The 19,748-nt window shown below is 33.8% G+C and overlaps 1 pseudogene; it reads right to left on the bottom strand.

Annotated features, from left to right (window-relative positions):
- Positions 1-16,454: 16,454 nt before the first annotated feature.
- Positions 16,455-16,817, bottom strand: LOC136136880 (protein BEX4-like; annotated as a pseudogene).
- Positions 16,818-19,748: the final 2,931 nt, after the last annotated feature.

Below are 19,748 nucleotides of genomic sequence, written 5' to 3'. Positions count from 1 at the left end.
CCCCTACAGCCTGTGTTCACGCAGCCAGTCCCCTCCCTGGGATCCAACCTCCGAAGCCTGAGCCTCAGCTCCCAGTCCCCGCCCGGCCCGGCAGGTGAGCAGACAAGCCTCTGCGGTTGGTGAGTGCTGGTCGGCACTGATCCTCTGTGTGGGAATCTCTCCGTTTTGCCTTCACCCCCGTTGCTGCGCTCTCTTCCGTGGCTCCGAAGTTCCCCCCCTCCACCATCCACAGTCTCTGCCCATGAAGGGGCTTCCTAGTGTGTGGAAACCTTTCCTCTTTCACAGCTCCCTCCCACTGGTGTAGGTCCAGTCCCTATTCTTTTGTCTCTGTTTTTTCTTTTTTCTCTTGCCTTACTCAGGTACATGGGGAGTTTCTTACCTTTTGGGAGGTCTGAGGTCTTCTGCTAGCGTTCAGTAGGTGTACTGTAGGAGTTGTTCCACATGTAGATGTATTTCTGATGTATTTGTGGGGAGGAAGATGATCTCCACATCTTACTCTTCTGCCATCTTGAAGCTCCTCCCTATTTTCTCTTGTAACTCAATTGTTTCTAAATGTCTCATCAACATTGCTGGAGAGGTTTGGTGGAAACAGACCAAATAATATATGATACATTTGGGACTGCTTGACCTTCAGTTAAAAGGCTAATATCAACACTTGTTATATGCTACTTTCTTTCATGTTTCTTCTTTATGTTTTCTACTTCCTTTTGCTAATGTTTTCCCCCTTCAAACTGTCTTCTAAGCTGTCTCTGAGTTTATAATAATGCCCATTTCATCTGTGTTTTAAAATTTCATGACTATGCTCTACCTTATCTGGCTTACATGTTATATATATATATAATATTCTCTCCAATGTTCCTGTTATTTCCAGGGTGATTCTATTATTAACTCTAAAATTGATTAAAGGTCCTATATCATTCTTTTATGGTCAGCTTCAAAATTTGCTTTCCTTAAATGATTTACATGTTTACTGAATATCTGCAAGTGAAAAAGTGTATGAAGTTATTTAAAAGGATAATTTCTTCAGTCTTTCATTTTAACTCTTTTAGGTCATTGAATGTAAGAATATAACTCACATATTGAGCAGTCTAGTTGGGATACATTATTGCATGATCTGTAACCACTAGTATAATATTTAATCAAAATTCTTCTTTAGTCAAATATTTTAGAAATAGTCTGCAATGTTTTTAAGTTCACCAATCAGAGCTAGACTTTCACGGCCATATAAATTTATACATATGGTCTTTCCTAGAATTGAAAGTCATGTAGAGTTTGTTATCGCTAAGGAATCCTGTTCCTATTGTTCTTTATATATTGTTTATTGTTTAATAATGTTTGCACTTCACATTTTATTGTGGTACTTATTTGTCCTTTTTCCCTTCTGTAAATAACAGTGAGGTTTGAAATTTCTCAATCCTTACATGTACTTTGTGGAATTAAGCAATGAGAGACCATATTTTAATGTTTTACTGTGATGTTTGAATGGATATTTTCTGTTTCTCCTTTACATTATGTTTGTATATTTGCTGTCCAGTTTTAACTATATTTACACTCTTGTTTTTCTCACATTTTTGTCCAGGAGTAAATGCATGGCTTACCTTGTGACCCAATATTTCTAAAATTCTCATCAGTATGGCCTTATTAACCTTAATAAGGTTAATATATGAAAAGATCAAATGTGTAAGTCAAATTGGTACTTGGAACTGCTTGATATTGAGTTCAACTCATGACAAGCCAAAACTTGTTATGGCTGGGCTGCACCTCACAGAAATACAAGGCCTGTGTTTGCCCAGCTTCAAGACCAAAGAGAGAGCTGGGAGTCAGCAACAGAGAAATCAATGGTTTAATGGGTGGGGGACCTTACACATCTGGAGCAAGGTCCTGGAGCAGCACCCCACCTTGTGCAGTGGAAGCCAGACAGGACATGGTAGCAGTCTTTGCTCCTGGGGGGAAGGGGAGATTACCAGTTATATGAGAATTGATAGCAAGTTGACTCATTAGCTACCAGAGAAACCAGTAGAGGGGCACACACCTCACTGCCCCTCCGATAAGAACAATCACTAGCTGGGGCCTACGGCAAGTACATAGGAAAGTCAGTCATGTGCATAGGGTATAGATGAAGCAGGTACTGCTCTGGCAGGGGATGTACAGTGAACAAGAGAACAGCCATCTTGAGTGATCTGACCAAATGTACTATTTTCTTTCATATTTTTCTTTTTTTATATTTTCTTAATGTTAAAATTTTATGTCCCTATTCTTTATTATTGTTATTGATTAGTGTTTATACTACATAATCTAATTAAAAACAACATTATAAACCAGACTTATAAGGAAGTGAAATTTCTGTCTTGAGAACACTTGATATGGTAATTTTGGGAAGGACTTTTTTGATACAAACATATTCTGTGTATCATCATGATTTTACCAAGGTAATTATTTTTGGAATTATCCTGAATGGTATAATGCAACATGTCTTCCAAAATACTCCTGATAATGTCTACACCTATATGAGTGCTATATTCCCGCTGTTTGGTGAAGAATTAAGACAAAATTACTGCTGCTAAATATATACAAAGGAGAAAAAAAAATCGACCTTTGGGTAGATTTTCTTTACTACGAGAAGGATCATGTAAATGTTTCTCTTAATTAAACAAAAGTAAAATAAAGAAATGTCCCATTATGTTATTTAAATATTGAAACCAAATCTTTTGTAATTTTATGAAGGCTGTAGTTCTCCAAGGTCCAATGGATTACAGAGAAAATAGGTGATTTGAATAAGGAAAACAATGGCCTTCTAAGAGAGAAAGGGCAGTAACACGACCCTTGCTTTCTAGAATTTAAAGTTAATTAAAAAATCTTTCAGAAAAAACATGAGTCTTGTGATAAAATTCTCCTAGAAGGAATGAACACAAAAAGCACTAAAGTGTAACTGATCAGGACAAAAGACATGTTCTGACGTGATGACCTGGACTTTGCACATGTACCTATAGGTTGATTACAGAGGATTTGATTTTATGTATCAGGTGGCTTATTCCATTCAGGACACAGATATTGTAACATTGTTTCTGGCTTTCAAGAACACAGAATTAAGATTAAAGTTATTAATGGATAGGTTAGGTGATGATGTAATAATACACAATCAGAAGCTCAATGGCTTAAAACAGGTTTTATAACTACATAGGCAATGCTGGTTGGTTGGGGCATCTGCTTATCTTAATCACTTAAAGGGTAGGCAGATAAAGTCCCTATGTCAACACATGCTATAATGACTTCCTCAGCAAAGGAACAAAATGCTGGAAAATTATGCACCTCTTAAATGATTTCACTCAAAAGTGACAAATATTACTTATATTTCTCATATTTCATTGGCTAAAGCATGTCATATGGCCATGCTTAACTCTAAAAGTTCAGGAAATTCCAACCCTAGGTTGTGTCTTGAAGTAGAAAACCAGAAAGATTGGTTAACAGCACTGCTGATTCTTCAGCATTACACTGGTAGACATTTTGTAGAAATTACTTGACATTTTGCCTATGATAGACACATAGTTGTCTAGACACCACCTAAGTCCCTTTACAGTGATATGATTCAGTGAAACTGGAAGAATAATCCAACAATTTAAAAATTCTGTTTCATTTTTGTGTTTAATTTACCACATTTTCCCTTTTGTCACTATATTTTATTTCCTGTACACTTAATACCATATCACATAAAATAGACTATGGCATCAGGAACTATTTTAAGTGTTGTAAAAAATAAGCAAATAAAATAATTTAAAATAATGACTAAATTCACAAAGTCATTTTGGGAAAATAATGATTGACATTGGAAACCTCTTTTTTCAAAGTGGCTAAATTGTTGTAGTCCAAATTGTTAATAAATTGTACACAGGAGTGGCAGGCTTAAAATACAAGGGTAATTATGTAGAGAATCAATAATGGAATCAAAATGATTCTTGTCATTTCACTGTTAAAAGACATTTTATTGTTAATACTATTCAGATTTTAATCTGCCCTATGACCAAGAGGTCCTTAACGTTTCCCTCAGATTGACTAAACTTTGTACAGTCTTCCTGCCTCTAGACCTTGACTCTACTTTTCTTAGACATTTACCTTAAAAAGCTTGTAAATTATTTTTATGCATCTTTGAAATGTAAAATTTTTAAAAGCCTCTTCTCAGTTTTACAACCCAAGGATGTCTTTCAAGGACCTAGTAGCCATCTCTTTGAAAGGTAGTTATTAAAGATGGCTTCCCTGTTTTCCAGTCTCTCTGGGATGGTAAGAGTCTAATTTCTTTTAGAGCCCTACTCCAGCTTGTAAAACCACCACCTATCATAACAACAGAAGACAGTTTACTTTTCCTTTAGGTAAATCCAATTAGCAAAACTGGATGCCCAGTGGTCTCCCTCTCATCCCAGATTTTAACACTCCCTGTACTTTGTCCTTTCAGCAGAGTTGAGTTCAGACTTCCTTCTAGTTTCTCTAATTGTATTTCCTGTAAATACATTAGAATTTATTTTAAAACTACATTTAAGGTCAAGATAAGTTTACCCCAATAGTATGTATTTGTTAAAAAATAAGCTATTAATAATATTATTCTCAATGTGGTGATCTAGTGAGAAAATGTTTTCTTTGAATATCTCTTACATTTTCTAAAGTCCCAATAAGCCTCTCACCATCTCCCATCATAATATTTAAATGTACAATAGTTTAAATAGTTTGGATGTTTGGGTTTTCATTTTGTTAAAAAACAGTAAATTTTTCAAAAGTAATTGTCATATACTTAGCATTCTTGATTCATTTCCTTTATTTAAGGCATTTTCATTCTTGCAGGTCATTCTACCTGCTTTTATATCTTCAGATTTAACACAGAATGGTTTGGATGCTTAACATATAAATAAATGAAGGAATAAATAAGCCGTCATTTATATAGTTATGCTTTAACCATATGGCAGCAGAGGTTTTTCAGAGTTTATAGTGTCTGAAATAATGACCATTAAAACATAAAGCTCTTCTGTCACATGTGAAGAATAAAATATTAACTATTAGCCAAAGTTAGATCATTGATTTCTTTATGCTATTGACCACAGAAAGTCTACTGAAACCTCATAAATTACTGTCAAACACTGATTCGCAGAATACTATCCAACTACACGGTAATTTATGTTACAAATAATATGATACAGTCTTTCTTTTAATACTAATCAATCTGTGTCTTTATTGATAAGCCATATGATTCATAATGAAAAATATATTCTCATTGATGCCATTATTACAAATCTGTGAGCTTTGGGGAGTGAAGAGGTGGTTTAATCTTACAGGTGTCTCCTAATACCACAATGACTAAAACTGTAGACATTAGAATTCTCTCTATTGTTGTTACTGTGTGGGCCAATAAATAAAACAGATTTTTTGCAAACTTGATTGCAGATCATTCAAATTTTAGCATGGAATGACTTCACCTTGAATTCAATTTGTCTCTGTAAATTTAGATTTACTCTTATTTAGGGCTTTACAAAATAAGCCCTCACTGAATATTAGAGTAAAAAGTTTTTATAATATCTTACAACGACTTTAATTTTTATATCATGTGGCATATTCAATATAATGGCAAGCACATGGTAAGCACAAATTTCCAAAAAAGATTTTTTATCAAACATCATCAATTAATTCTAACACACTTTTATTATAATCATTTCTATTTAGATTAATTAAATTTGGTAAGCAAAGATTTTAATTCAAAAGTTAAAGTGTTTATTTTCATTGTACTGATGTTCATGCTCTCTGAAGAAGAGAATAGAGTTAAATATTTTAAATGAATCCTAAAAATCTTGTAGATAAATATTATCTTACTCTGACCCAAGGGTAATGATATATTCTGATGTTCCATAAACTGCAGAATGATCCTTCCTTTAATAACAGAAATATATCAACTTCCCTAAATTTTTCTTTGACATATTTGCTTCATAAAACCTGTAAGATTTTGTAAAGAATTGATGTTCTGCTTCAAAATATTTAGCCTTTAATTCAAGCCAGACAAAATTGTTATACAGAGGATTTCTTCTAAATCTATAAATAGGTAGGTTGTGAGTCAAGATTGGTGAGTCATATGAATGTTTCTAATCAGAAAACAACTCTTAACGATCACATACAATAGAGTCAATCCCTCCATAAACAGCATTTGAAACACAACCAGAAAATCGTCACCTCATGAAAGCATTGTGAAGATTTTTGGCTGTAAAATGATCTATGAAAAGATAGGAAAATTAGAATGCTTTTGTATATAATCTCATATTTACATAGAAATATGAGACTAGAATAGTGTTTATAAATAAAAGAAAAAATAAAGAGTAAGATGTCTAAAATTTAGAGAGAAAGATAAGTCTTCCCAATAACACAGAATGAGATGAACTAAAGAGATGAATTATAATGATCTAGTACAATGTGAAACTTTTTTATTACCTATTGCAATATTAACTAAAATTAATGCAGGATGCTTATTCTGTGATCATCTCATTTAAGCCTATGAAATCTTCAACTTTAGGATTATATAACCTAAGCACTAGAAGGGATGTAGACCCTAAATTTCTTCTGTCACATTTCTTATTTATGACCATAAACCCTCTTGATTAATCCCTCAGGAAATTTATGTCAACAAGATAATTCATTCCACTTCAGTGTCTTCTAAAATCATGATAAAGTTCGTTAATATATAGAGTTCAACTCTGTCTTCTAATGCCATTCTCTCCTATGACATAGGTATAGTGCTTACCAAATATGGCACTCCATAGTTAACATTTCCTAGCGTCCTCAAAGTTTGATATAGCTGTGTGACTACTCTGGCTAATGAGCTGTGGGCAGAAAAAAAATAGTGTGTCCCTTTTGGGCCAATGCATGGAAGAGTCAGAGCATGATTTTCCAACTCTCTTCCTCTGCTCTAGGCACCTAAAGATCATATGCTTCAGATGGGTGTCTACAAAATGGTAGAGAGCATCTATCAGCAGGAGTACTTGAATGACCACATGGAGCAGAGCCCTCATAGACATGAACTGACAAGTATTAGGATCAATTAATCATTTTTCGGGGTTAAGCTACTGAGACTTTCAGGCTTTTTGCTGTTGTAGCATATCTGAGCATATCCTAACCTATCCTACAATCTCTTGTCTAAGGCATTTGCTGGAACCTCAGAAATGAAGTCTAATAATTTTTCCATGTGCGGTTCAGTCAGGTAATTGGGGACAATGACCTCCCTAAGTGTCATGTTCTAGATAAGCAATGTTAAAACAATAGTCAGATCTGCTAAGTGATGTTGTCATAGCAAACAACTCCCAAATTTCAGTGTTTGCAACTACAAAAATTTATTTCTCTCCCAGAACTTGTCAGTTTGGCTGCAAGGTGGCAGTGGCTCTGATGCATAGGTCTTTTTCAATGAAAGAGAAACCCTTTAGGGACTGTATGGATGAAAGACAAAAATATTGGGGAAGCACACACAGGTTTTGACGTTTTTGCTCAGGGTTAGCCCTTGTCACTTACACAAGTTGCTTTCAGAGACAAATGGTCAATTCTGGAGTAAATGGAATATGAAGTTTAATCACTTCACAAGGAGAGGTAAAAATAATAATAATAATAATTGGGAGCAATAAGAAAATATGCAACCTTTAGTTTCTATAATTATTTGCTTCTATAGACATTGCCAAATATTATACTTGGAACATGGTGGTAAATGTCTTGAGTCAACGGCTTTTATCTCTCAACATTCTGCTTACTCCAATATTATTGTTCCTTAACAATTTGCCTCTGAAAAACGTATTTTTGCATCCATTGTATTTAGAGTTACTCTTGCCAGAGAAGAGTAGAATATGCCTTAAAATTCACTCCTTCTGGACTATACATTGTCTTTTAATGAAATTTAAGATATATTAACTTTTTAATCACCTAGATCATATTATATTACTGACACATGTAATTATAACTTCAACTTAAAAGCCTAATATTTTATATTGTCCTCATACTGTTTTTCTGCATTTAAATCATTAAACCTTAAGAACAGAATGTAGTGTTTATTCATATTAAATTGTATCTAGTTAGATTGAACCCATTTATCCAGACTGTTCAGATTTTTTGGCATCATGATTTTGTCATCCAATATATCCCTCTTAATTTTGAATCACAGCCTTTCTGGCCATTCCCTTGAACCCTAAGTTTGGTAGGAATACAAAACTGAAGATTGTACAAATGTTCCTATCATAGAAAATTCTCTAAAACATGACATCAGTCAAATGTTGTCTCAGAATGTTTTAGACATGGTTCCCCAAATACAGATGCTTTTCTACATCTGGCATATAAGTGAAAAACTGAACAAAAGAAAGACAGAAATTTGGCTTACTATTAAAACTAGATGCCCCAGACATAACACATTTCCTTGTCTCCGTGATGAATTTTGGATATGTCTTTTTTATAAACCTGTTGGAACAGGGAAGTATGTAAAGAAAATAATTATGGTTTAGAGATACATATAGCACTTTAGTGATAACTTCTGTGCATTTTTGTTTATGGAATATGGTAATAATCTCATCTAATTTTCCATGAGTAGCCAATTATCTGAGTGTCACTCACAGAATAGTCCATGATTTTCCACTGATTTATGATATTTTCTTGCCATCTTTGTCATTATACTGTAATCTAGGTAGAAGGAGGCACATATTAACAGGTTGTAAGAATCAAAATGTGAACTTCTTGGGTGAGGGGGCATTTTTCTGTTAACCACACTTTTATAAACCTGTTCAAGTTTATTCACATTGCTTTATGTGATTACTTTTTAAATTAGTCAAGAGAATAAAGGTGAAAAAATATGGAATCCTACTGTTTTTTTTGTAATTATTTATATGATTATGTTTATTGACACTTCGTGTGTGTGTTTAAATTACTGTCTGGTGCCAGCTGTTTTCAGCTTAATAAACTTCCTTTTGTATTTCTTGTAAGACAAATTCAACTAGTAACAGATTCTCTCACCTTTTGTTTATCTGGGGAAGTCTTTATTTAGCCTTCATTTACATGGATCTTTGAGCTATCCTTCTTGGAGTTTGATGAGCTTCTTAGATATGTAAATTATTTTTCAATAAATTTGGGTAGTTTTCAGCTATTGTTTCTTTGAATATTTTTCTTCTCTTTTTGTCTCTCTTCTCTCTTTCTGATACTACCATTGCGTGTATTTTGGCATGCTTAATGGTGTCCGAAATTTCCCTGAGGCTCTCCTCATTTATCTTCATTCATTTTTTTCCCATCTTTTTTTTGTATCTTCAGTTCACTTACTCTTTCTTCTGTCAATTAATAGCTACTTAAAAGCCTCCCAGTGATTTTATTTTTCATTTCAGTTATTTACTTTTCAACTCCAGAATTTCATTTGTTCTTTTTTCTGATTTCAATTTCTTTATTGATATTCACCATTTTACGTGACACTGTCATCATACTTTGATTTATTTCTTTAATCATAGTTCCATTAATTCCATAAAATGGCTTATAATAATCATCTTGAAGATTTTTTTCTAATAAATCTGGACATCTGCTTATGCTCATAGGAAATTTCTGTTACCTTTACAGCATATAGGTTAAATATTCCTGTTTCTTAACATGTCTCATATTTTTTTGTTAGAAACTAAACATTTTAGATGTATATTTTAGCAACTCTGGGTACTGGCCCCACCATTCCTCCAGTCTTGTTATTGTTTTGTTTATTACATTAGTGACTCACTGGATTATTTTGATGAAGTCTATTTCTCCTCACACAGAGTTGATCCTTAGTAGGGCAGTTTTGGGTATGCTCACAGTCATCCTGAGATAACAGTGATTTTGGTAGGGATCTCTTCTTTTCTTTCCCTGACTGCGTTCACCTGCTAAATTCCACAAATGATGATAGTTCCTTTGGAACTATGTATTTCATGACCTGCTTTTCCCCTACATCCAAGGCTCTGGAGCTTGGCATGGAGACAATGGCAAACTTCTCACTGGGTGATGCCCACCTGCTAGAAGCAAAGCACTTGATGGGGGGTTGAAGTGGGAAGCCTCTCAGCTTATCTCCCTTGGCGTGGAATCACTGTCTCATGAGCTGAGGCAAGGGTGATCAGGGTCCCAGTATTCAAAATGGTGAAATGCCTAAAACAGGGCTTCCATTCCATGAGTGGTGGCTGGGCAGAAAAAGTGAGCCCTGCTTCTCCATTGTATTCACTGGGATTTAGCCTCAGCAACAGATAAGACAATTGAGAAATGGGGAGATAGGGAGCTCTGTGTTCTTGTCTACAGCAGTCAGGAGTGGATGCTGTGCCTCCCTGGCCAAGGAGGTGGGGAAGAGAAGATTATTCTTTGTTCAGCTACCACAGACTCATCTTTCTTACCAAGTTTTCATAGATTTTCTTGATTAGATGTTTCTTCACTAACCAGCTGCTCTTAAAACCACTTCCAGAGGCTTAAATTATTGTTTTTCCAGAGTTTACACCAGTTTCACTGAGTAATCAGTCAGCAGAACTACTTATGCTTTCATGCCAGAAGTTTATCTCCATATATTTTAAAATAGTTTTAACCGTATTTGATAGTTTTCTCTCTCTCAGTCTCTCTGTCTCTGTTTCTCTCTGTCACTGTTTCTCTCTGTATATTTCCCTATAGTTTTTCCTCTCCTTCTTTACCTCTTTTTGCTTTTCTTAAATTATATAGAGAGGAAATTTTGTTGACATATTCTGTCCTTCCATAAGACACAGTCCCAAAGCAGGTAGTATATGGGTGGATAATTGTTTCTGTACCTTGCTAATATAGGTGATTTATAAAAAGGAAAAAGGAATGAAAAAGAAAGAGAAAGAATGAAAACAAGAAAGAAAGAAAGAGAGAGAGTAAGAGAGGAAGAAGGGAAGAAAGAAAGAAAGAAAAATAGAAAAGGGGTGAGGGAGAGAGCCAAGGAGAAGAAAGGAAGGGAGAAAGAACAAATGCCAGTGGGAAATTTTAGTCATCCTTTCATTTAAAAAATGTGTCTACTTTCCCTAGTGCCCTCACTAAAGAACTTCCAGACACAAGTCAGTGCCAGTGTTTTATTTGTCTTCATTTTATGGATGTGGGAAACTCACTCTATGCTCCAATTTCATAAAGCCTTTCTGGTTTTATTTGTCTATGTCATTTAGAACATTTAATTCCTGTTACCTAAGAGAATGAAATTGCTTGAATATCTCTGTTGGATCCCAGAGACCGACAGTCATGCAAATTCAACCTCAAGTAACATTCTGCTTCTGTTCCATAAAGTTATTTATCTAGCCTTCAGTAGAGTTGCATGTCTTTTAGTTTGCTCATTTTTATATTTTCTTGACAACCTATATGTGGAGAAGTTGGGAAATTTCACAACTAAACATAACATACATTTTGCTGTTAAGTGATAATTTCATCTTTCCTTCAATTTTAATATATATAATTTAGTTTTTTTAAAAAAAAACACAAACTTTTTTTCAGTCTTAATATATATGATCTACTAAGGGAAAATAAAACATCATAGGCATTTTAGAGTTTTATGTGCTTACATTTCCTTCTCTGTGGGATTTTATACCAGTTTTGAGGATTTTTTTTCTGTTTTTGATGATTTATTTTCTTTCCCATAAACTGCCTCAAATAGAGATAATTCACTGACAAATTTTCTAGCACATTACTCAACTTTTTCTTTAATCTACCTCAAATCCAGTGGCCCACATCTCTTCATTTCAGTTTCCTACTGTGCTCACTTTACTCCTGCACTCGTATCATTAAAATGGTCATTCATTTGCCATCAAAACCCTTTTACTGATGTGACTAACTCAAACTGTCCACCCCTTTAACTCATATAACTCCCTTCTCTACTCCAAACATCTATTCATCAGCTTTCTTAGGGGCTGTCGTATTCAATAACTCCTACAATTCCACTTTTCCATACACCAAGTTTAGAGTAATTAACACACTCAAAAATTTTATTCAAATTCTGAAGTGTCTATCTACTATTTTAATTATATTTCCAATGACACTGTCTTAAAATAGAAACTCATTCCTTCTTACTTTCCCTATTGAACAATCAAGACTTCTTGCCTTAAAATATTTTCTGTCAAAATATCTTCCACAATTTTGACAAAGTGGATAAAGCCATGGAAATCCTAACAGTATTAAATGATCTTAAATTTTAACTGCTTTACTCAGATTATCTTTTTAAATCCTCTGTAACCCCATGTGATACACGGCATTCTTAAAACCATGTTCAAGGTGAGGAAATAAAAGTTCATAAAGAATTAAGTAACTTGCCTAAAATCATAAAGATGAAACTAATTGTTAAGGTCTTTGAGCTTTCTTCTATCACATCAACTACAAAGCTTCTCAGCCACAATAAAATATTTACACTGGTGTCCTTTGTATAATTTTATTTCTATTTATTTTAATACTTTATTATATTCTGCTTTATAGTAAAACTATATGTGGACATGAATTCACTATCCTTTTAGACTCTGATGGATAAGGGTGGAAATCATGTCTTAATTGTTTACCCAGTGTATATTAAAATGGTTTGATGTGGTTAGAGTCACTCAGTAAGAGTTAAATGATTCTTTAGCATTAAAGACATTTTGAAACTATTGTTAATTAGTAGATTAAGTTATTTCCTAGTTTTGCACTAGTTGACTAACATTTTCCTTCATTTGGGAGAGACATTAACTTCATCATCTTGGTCTACTTTTAATTGTGTAATTATGAGCTCCCTGTCCAAATCTAGCCTGAAGCTTTGGTTGGTTAAATATGTTTTGTAGCTTTCCCTAAAGTACTGTTAAATAGGCATCCATGAATTAACCATTATTCAGTGATGGGTAAAGACATGTGCAAGGGCTTATGCCTTATTCTTGTACTCACTGTAAGGATTTTTTAAAATATCTATACTTAGGAAAATTATCTAATTGCATATTCTATATCTGTTTATCAATTTATCCATCTACCTTTTTAACTTCCCTGATTAGCTAGTATCTCGTCTGTCTACTAATTATCCATATGTTTGATAAATGATTGATCAGTCTATGATTTACCTATCTTTCTAAGAATGAGTGTAAAAGTACATGACTATTATTCAACTATTAAAATAAAATAAATATATATAGTAATTATTTTTTCTCACTTAAGTTGAAATGGTAGGGAGCTCCCATTCCATTCATTATGAACCCAGCCCTAAAGTCATTAGAGCTTCCAGGAGTTATATTTCCTTCTAGAATATTTGATTAGAGCTCTCTTGTTTCAAGCAGTCACTGTTGATAGGCTAGCTATATAAGCTTATGTGATCCTTTTAAAAGGAAGGAAGCCTCATTAGACTGTGCTCATAGGGAGTGGGAAGTTTTACTGATACCTGAAGCCCTAGGGTCTAGGGGCCAACTTCTCCAGGTGAAATTCTTCTCTGAGATCTTTTTTTCTGTATGAGATTCTGCATGGGAATAGGGTTTATGAAACTCATTGCTCAAAATATATACAAAGTTGTGGATTATTCTAAATTCTTGCTGCATACTTGAAAACCAACCATTTTTCAAGGAAGTATCTACATTTAGTCTTCCATTAACTTCCCTCTATCATTTCCAATCTGGGAAATTCTATTTTTTTCTTCCAAGGCCTTAGAAACATAATGTTGATCTTTCCTGAGGGGAGATCAGAGTAGATGAATTGGATGCTCAGATAAACTAGCTCTTTTTTGTCTTATGTAATCATCCTATTACATGTGTACACATTAATGTATTTATTCATATGTCATTTTGAACAAATTAATACATTCATCAATAATGTCTATCATGTAGTATGTATGTATGAGTGTTTACGTATGTATGTGTATGTGTTACATATAGTATTTTGTGGAGATTTAGTTGCTCTAGACAGAGAAAGAACTAAAGTACTTATCATCAAGAGAGTAAATGTATATTATAGATTACTGTGTCAGAGTGGACAAAGAGAGTGAAGAAAATAAAGGAAGTGGTTATCAAGAAAAAGTGGAGGAGTCATATGATATCTCCACTTTTAGTTCTTTGAGAAACCTTTATACTGTTTTCCACAGTGGCTGGCTACCATATAAGCCAGTAATTCCATTCCTGGTACATATTTGAAAAAAACAAAACACTAAATTTGAGAAGAAACATGCACCCCAATGTTCATAACAGCGCTATTTACAATAGCTAAAATATGGAAGCAACCTAACTGTTCATCAGCAGATGAATGGATAAAGAAGATGTGCCATATATTTACGATGGAATACTATTTGGCCAGAAAAAAGAACAAATTTTTGCCATTTTGCAACAACTGAGTGGGCTTGGAAAGCATTATGTTAAGTGAAATAAGTCAGAGAAAGAGAAATACACTGTGATGTCACTTATATATGGAATCTAAAAAATACAACAATAATGACTATAACAAAAAAAGAAGCAGGCTCACAAATAGAGAGAACAAACTAGTAGTTACCAGTTGAGGGGGCAATATCAGAGTGAGGGAGTGGGAGGTACAAACTCTTGGGTAGGTTACAAGGATGTATTCTACAACACAGGGAATATATCCAACATTTTGTAATGATTGTAAATGGAGTGTAACCTTTAAAATTATATAAAATTTTAAAAATTTTTAAAAAATCAGAGGAAGATGCTAAATGTTACAGTGGAGAGGATGGTGATTGGAATTTTGGTGATGTAGATAGCAGTTTATAAAATAGTGGCAATCAAAGCAAAACAGTAATACTAATATTACCACAAAGAGAAAAGGTGGCTCTAGCCTTGAAAAAACGATTGAGTACTTAAAAGTTGAGTTTGGGAAACCACCAGCATTGGACAAGCATATACACATGTATTTAGTAAAAGCATCATTGCCAGTGAAATGAATATTTAGAATTGGTATATAGGAGTATCAAATCAGTCTGAGCTGGAGAGAAAAGAAACTTCAAGGCCTTTGATTTTTAAACCAAATATATAAGATTTATATGTGTGTATATGTCATATGCTTATTTGTATTACTGTTCTATTGCTGGATAAAAAAAAATCTGCCACAAACTTAGCAGCTTAGCACAAATTTATCTCGCTGTTTCTGTAGTTCAGAAGTCCAGGCACAACTTAACTTGGTTCTCTGCCCAGGGTGTCTCAGGCTTAAGGTAAGGTGTTGACCAGGTCTTGGGGTCTCACGTGAGCTCATTCAATTAGTTAGCAGAATTCAGTCCCTTACATCTATAAAACTCATGGCAACTTCCATATCTTCAAGATGAACAGGAGAAAATCTCAATTATTCTTTGAATATCTTCTTTTTATTTAAGTAATCTCAGCTGATTAAATCAGACTATCTAGTTAATATCCCTTTTGATTAACTCCAAATCAAATGATTTGTCATTTTAATTACATAGTAAAATTCCTTTTGCCATGTAACATAACATAAGCATGGTGTGAGAATCACCTTATTCACAAGATCTCTGTGAATCCAAGGGAGGGAATTATGCAAGGCCTTTTCTCCAAAAGTTGGTGATCTTGCTGGCTCTTTTGGAATTCTGTCTGCCACGCTCTGATTGCCTCTTGTAGACACTCTCAATGCCCCTCTCATATCTCTCAGAATTCACCATTATTCTACTACCTGCAGATAGTGTCCTACAGCAAGCACTTTTTCTGCCAGGTTTCTACCTTTAGGTCCACTTATTGGGTAGATTAGAATTCCTAGGAGTTAGCACCCTCAGTTGCTGCTCTCAGTGAATGATGAATGGGAGTTAAACTACAAATACTAACATTTCTGTGGTCCTCAAATGTAAATAATCAATGTTTCATACAATCTTCCTGAATTCTTAAAGATGTTGAACACTAGATGTCCACAGAGATAACTTCATTATTAACATTACACCCTGAACAGGTTTTCTTCTCTTTCCTGTCTCATCTTTCCACTCCTCTCATGGGTTTCTTGAGAGCATAGCCCAAACAATCCACTTGCCTTAAAATTCTGATTCTAGGTCTTCTTCTGAATGTAACCAACCTACTTCAGTGAACTAAGACTTAAATTGCATTGACCACATTGAAAATTTTATATATATATATATATATATATATGTATGTATTTAATATACACTGTAGTATATTATATCTATGTATATACTCATATATACTTACATGAGTATACATGTATATACTCATGATTTTTCTGAACCAGCATTTTTCTTTATGTGTCCCAAATTTCTATAACACGTATTCTTTTTTTTTTCTTTGTAAACTGCTTTATTAATTTCATATTATGAAAAGAATAATTTTCCTATAACTGGATGAAATTGCCCTGATGACAGAAAGTTTTACAGAGACAAAGCAATATTCAATTAGAAACTGGTAAGTGGAAACACCAAAATGTTTACAGAAAAAGTAAATCAGAAAAACTACAAGCATGTAGAGCAGAGGCCACATTACTGACCTCAGGGATAATCTTAGGATTCAAGATATAAGGCAAAACTCATAATGATTGTCAGGTTCAGGAGTTTGGTAGCGCAAATGATGCCTCATTTGCTGCTTCTTAGTCTTTCTCCTGATTTCCATCATCTGCCCTACGTGCTTTTCTACATCATCCCCCACTTAATTGTGATCAATATGCCTGCTGGGTATGGCCCATCGAAAATTAGGAACAAGTCATCTAATCCGTCCCAGCCTGACATTTCCTACAGGCTTCTGGCCTCTACCCCCTCCTAAATCGCGTGATTCCTCTCCATTCTGCAAAGGGGCCTGGTCCCCACCTTCCCTTTCCTGTAGGGTATTTTCCATGTTGAGAATTTTTACTGCTTGTTCCTCTTTGGACGTCATTGCTCCTGGGCCTATCCTCGCGGTCTCCTGCCCCTCCCGATTCTTGCTGCAAGTGCGCCGCCACGACACTTCGACTCGCAGACCTGCTCCTCCCGCGCCTCTTACTTTTGGGGGCCGCCCCCGCCCCGCACTCCCGCAGGGACGGAGAAGGCAGCGAGCGACAGCTTAGTCTACCTTTAGAGCGCGGCATGCGCCTGTCGGCCCTGTAACACGTATTCTTAATACAACTTTTTATATCAGGTTTGACTATCAATATACACCTAATTATCAAAATAAATATTCTATTTACTGAAAGTCTACACAAAACTAATATTCCCATCATATTAAATTAGTATCACACATTTCACCATTTCAATAAGCAGTACATAACGGTATTAAACAAAATGTACTTTCGCACATAAATACTTTAGTTTACATAAATTTTGCTACTAACTTTATCTTCTGCTCCTCATAGGTTAGAATTTTATTGTATCTATGTGCTATTGATTAAATGTTTATTCTTTTTGTAATAAATACATCAATTCATATATTTCCTTACTACATATATTCTTCCCTTACAAAAATTTATTAATTTTGTTGTTTCTTAGCATCATTTATAACCTAAGATGATACACTTCTCCCATTTCTTAGTTATTGGACATCATTTATGAATCATCTTCCTGGTGATTAAAGAATTGTCTAGACAGAGTTGTTATGTGAAATAATCATAACACAAATTGCATTTATAAATTGGTTATAAATTAATACTTAAGCAAGAACAGTTTGAATGGATACAAATAAAGAATATTCATCATTATCATATATTTATCAAAAAATGTTTGAGCATCTACAACATGTAAGACACCAAACACTACATTTTTGTTTTTCAGTTATTGGAACAATAAAGAAATCTATGTGAGAATATTTTATTGATTAGAATTAATTTTGTATGTGTAATATAGAGCACTTTCTGATATTTTGCCTTACAGATGCAAGAAAAAAAACTAATTCTCAGGTAAAGCTATTGAATATTTGATAAAATTTTGTTATTTAGTATAAGAATACACTACTATGTTGTTGGACTATTTCTTATTTCACTTGGTAAGAAAAAATTTGGACAAGAGAATCTTACTGTTTGTTTCAGAATTCAAATAAAATTAGGTTAAAACGAATATTTATAGTTACAGTACTATTAGATGATAGAATTTAATCATGCTGCGGGTTTCAAACTACCATTTTGTAGCTTAAAGTAAGAGTAGTATAGTTAGTGCATAAAAGTAAATATTTTTCATTCACATATGCAATATAGATGTATATAAATACCTATATACTATGAGTTTACACACAGTTATTACAATATTTGAAAAGTAACTTGATATTTATAAACTATCACCATTTCAAATTTCCTTGTTTGTATAATTTAGGGATATATACTTTGCTTCTGATTCTACCATATATCATAGGTACATATAATATTTTCTTTATTTTTAAAATGAAGATATATAAATTCTCATAATCCAGGTAAATGAGGAGATCATTGTACATTTCCTTTCAGACATGTATTATGGAAAGCAGAGGAAGCATTAAATCTATATGTGCTGTACCATTTCTAACTCCTTTTTAGAACACAGATTTTAAGAGTTGTCTGTTCTCACTGTGTTTAATTTCTCTTGTACAATTCTGTGTTTCTCCTTTAATAACTTATTTGGAATTTTATTGATATATAATATACATACAGGAAAGTGCAGAAATCTTAAGTGTAGAGCTTGAGAAATTTTCAAAGAATGAACAAACCTGTATAATAATCACAAAGTTCAAGAAGCAGATTGTTACGGGAGTGCCAGAGCTCTTTTATGACAGTCACTTCCTTTCCACCAAGGCAAGTCATTGTCCTGACTTCTGTCCCCATGGATTAATTCTGCATATTTTTGAAGATATCAAGTAGTATGTAAATGGACATACAGTGCATATCCCTGGCTTCTTTTACTTTACACCACCTTGTTGCGTGTAAATGTAGTTAATTCATTTACTTTGTTGTTTACTATTCAACTGTATAAACATACCACACTTTCTTTACCCACTCTACTGTTGATGGATTTTTTGCTTCTTTATTTTTGGGTTTTTTTGAGATCTAGTATGAATAGTGACACTATACAAATTCTGAAATATTTGGTGTAGGATAAATATATGCTCAGATTTATTACATATTGCCTGCTTTCCAAAGTGGTTGTACTAATCTAAGCTTAACTGAGCAGTGTGTGAGAACTCTGTTTGCACTGCATTCTTGCAAACACTTAATACTTACTGCCTTTCATGTTAGCAATCCTGGTGGGTTTGTAGTGGTATTACACTATGATTTTAATTTGCATTTCTTTGGTGCTTAATGAAATGGAGTGCTTTTTTTTTTAATTTTAATGGCATGTATTGTTTTCTTTCTAGTTGTACAAGGAATACATGTTCACTGCAGACAACTAGAAATACATAAATGCATAAAGTAAAAATTAACAATCACCCATAATTCCCACCCTCCAGAGATAATTATCACAAGCATTTTGATGCATTTCCCAGGGCGTGTTTTTCTTATGACTCTTAGCCATTTGGATATCCTCTTTGGTGAAATATTCTTGAAGACATTTTGTAAAATTGACAAACTGATTCTAAAATTAATATGTACATTTAAGTGGCAAGATGAATCAAAGCAATCCCTACAAACTAAGAAAGAAAGGAAGAGAAAAAAGGAGAAGAGAAGGAAAAGAAAGAAAAAATAAGGATAAAAAGAAGAAAGCTAGAGATCAAGACACATTATAAGCTGTACTAATTAAGATAATGTTTTACTGATAGGATAGACATACAGACCAATATTACACAACAGAGAGTTCAGAAATACTATACGTATATGGTTACCTGATCTATTACAAAATCTCAGTGTAGATTAGTGACGGAAAAATGATC

Source organism: Phocoena phocoena, chromosome 17 (assembly GCF_963924675.1).
Source record: "Phocoena phocoena chromosome 17, mPhoPho1.1, whole genome shotgun sequence".
Classification (NCBI taxonomy): domain Eukaryota; kingdom Metazoa; phylum Chordata; class Mammalia; order Artiodactyla; family Phocoenidae; genus Phocoena; species Phocoena phocoena.
This window is presented reverse-complemented; position numbering and strand designations above follow the sequence as displayed.